The sequence below is a fragment of the Hippopotamus amphibius genome, chromosome 8 (assembly GCF_030028045.1).
Source record: "Hippopotamus amphibius kiboko isolate mHipAmp2 chromosome 8, mHipAmp2.hap2, whole genome shotgun sequence".
Classification (NCBI taxonomy): domain Eukaryota; kingdom Metazoa; phylum Chordata; class Mammalia; order Artiodactyla; family Hippopotamidae; genus Hippopotamus; species Hippopotamus amphibius.
Genome location: NC_080193.1, coordinates 20,123,626 through 20,126,011, shown reverse-complemented (window position 1 = coordinate 20,126,011; position 2,386 = coordinate 20,123,626). Strand labels below are relative to the sequence as shown.

Genomic DNA, 2,386 nt, shown 5'->3' with positions numbered 1-2,386 from the left:
ATCAGTTGATTAATGTCTTCCTGCTTAGAATTTGACTCTTCTGATCACTTTTCAATGCAGTCACACTGAGGTCTGTATTTTTCACTCACCTTCGTCCTCTGTGCCTGGAGAATGCCAGTCACGTGGCATTTCTTTTTTTTTTGGCACACGGGCTTCGTTGCTCCGCGGCATGTGGGATCTTCCTGGAGCTGGGATCGAACCCGTGACCTCTGCATTGGCAGGTGGATTCTTAACCACTGAGCCACCTAGGAAGCCCTCGTGGCATTTCTTAAAAGACTGAAAAGCCATTGGCACTGGGTTCTTCTGCCATCCCAGGAATCATGCAGGGGAGCCTCCTTTGACTCCTCCAATGGGAATGTTGCTAAGCGTGTTTTATCCTCTTCTTGCCTTGCCCCACCTCCAACACCTGGATTCTTAGGAGTGAAAAGAGTGCTCCAACTGTTTACCAGAACCATTGACACCCATCCTGGGCCTCTGAATCCCCACGCTTTTGGGGCTCACCTTCCTGCAGGCAATGTCCATCACTTCAGGACTGCTGCATCCACAAAAGCAACAATTAAAGCACCAGCTATATATGCAGCTTATTGTATGTCAATAATACCTCAATAAAAGTTCTTAAAAAAAAAAAGACACCAGCTATCTATTGTTAGGTACATTCCAAGATGTTAAAATGTGATGAATAACAGGGACTTCCCTGGTGGTCCAGTGGGTAAGACTCTGCACTCCAAATGTAGGGGGCCCAGGTTCAATCCCTGGTTGGGGAACTGGATCCTACCTGCATGCTGTAACTAAGAGTTTGCATGCTGCAACTAAAAGATCCCCCATGCCACAAGGAAGACCCGGTGCAGCCTAAATAAATAAATAAGAATAAATCTTTAAAAAAATGTGATGAAAAGCAAAAGATACATTTAATTTTTTTTTAATTTTTAAATACTAGAGTATCGTTGATTAACAATGTTGTGTTAGTTTCAGGTGTACAGCAAACTGATTCAGTTGCACATGTACATGTATCTATTCTTTTTCAAATTCTTTTCCCATTTAGGTTGTTACATACTATTGAGCAGAGTTCAAAAGATACATCCTTGCTTACCATGATGAAAATGGTATGCCAGGAAAGAGAAGCTCTAGAATCATCCCCATTCTCATGATGCAGCCTCAGTTGGTCACTGCTCTGACTTCTGTCTTCTTTCAGGGTCTCTTGGCTTCTGCCCATCTCCAACAGAGGTGTCTATTTCTTGCATATCTTGGATTCAGACTTCCATAGAGAGCAGACCCGACTGGATCGTTGTCACTGTCCAGCATCTTCCCTGATATGACTGAGGTCTAATAGTCACTATCCAATGGGAGTGGGTTGAATGGTGATCCTCAAAAAGATAAGTTCATGGCTTAATTCCAGAACCTTAACTTGTGAATGTGACCTTATTTGGAAAAAGGGTCTAGCGACTTCTGGCCTCCAGAACTGTCAGAGAATAAATTTCTGTTGTTTTAAAGCACCAAATGGGGACTTCCCTGGTGACTCAGTGGTTAAGAATCCGCCTGCCAACATGACAAATTCGGTGCATGGCAACACGCCATGCAGGTGACATGGGTTCGATCCCTGGTCCAGGAAGATCCCACATGCTGTGGAGTAACTAAGCCCGTGCACCACAACTACAGAGCCTGTGCTCTAGAGCCTGCATGCTGCAACTGCTGAAACCTGTGCACCGCAACCAGAGAAGCCACTGCAATGAGAAGCCTGTGCACTGCAACGAAGAGTAGCCCCCACTGGCCGCAACTAGAGAAAGCCGGCACGCAGCAGCAAAGACCCAATGCAGCCTAAATAAATAAATAAACAAATAAATAAATAAAAAAGATGCCAAAGAGAGAAAGTAAAAAGTAAAATAAGGTTTGAAAGCTAGATAAAAGGTAAACAACAACATAAATCACCGAGTGTGTGGTGATTTGTGACAGCAGCCCCAGGAAACTACTATGCAGTATAGACTGCCTTTTTGAGCAAAGCTCATGTACTAGGTCAGCCCACAGCTGTCAATCAACCAATGGATGACTCCCCTGGGCTGGTCTAGTCAACTGAAGATCAAATGGTGACATGACATGGTACTCAAGCCATGGGCTTCTCTCTCAGCACAGCATAGGTGACACAAGGATTGCAATTTGATGTTTAAAATTTTCCCCACTCTGGCCTTTATGGTCTAAAACAATCCTTTGTTTTCAAACCTAGTATTATTTTTCTCATGAACATTCCGTTGAAAACAAATTAATCCCTAGTATGCTCTAAGCAGTGTCCCTTGAAGCCTGCACTTGGCCTTGCTGGCTAATTGAGGGACTTCAGTGACACTGGCTGATGTCACCACTTTCTCTTAACCACTCATTGCAGGGAACTGCTGTG

The 2,386-nt window shown here is 44.1% G+C and overlaps 1 non-coding gene across 1 annotated transcript; it reads left to right on the top strand.

Annotated features, from left to right (window-relative positions):
- The first annotated feature begins 691 nt into the window (after positions 1 to 691).
- Positions 692 to 764, top strand: TRNAW-CCA (transfer RNA tryptophan (anticodon CCA)). Its single transcript has one exon. It is a non-coding gene; the product is annotated as a tRNA-Trp (tRNA).
- The last annotated feature ends 1,622 nt before the right edge of the window (positions 765 to 2,386 follow it).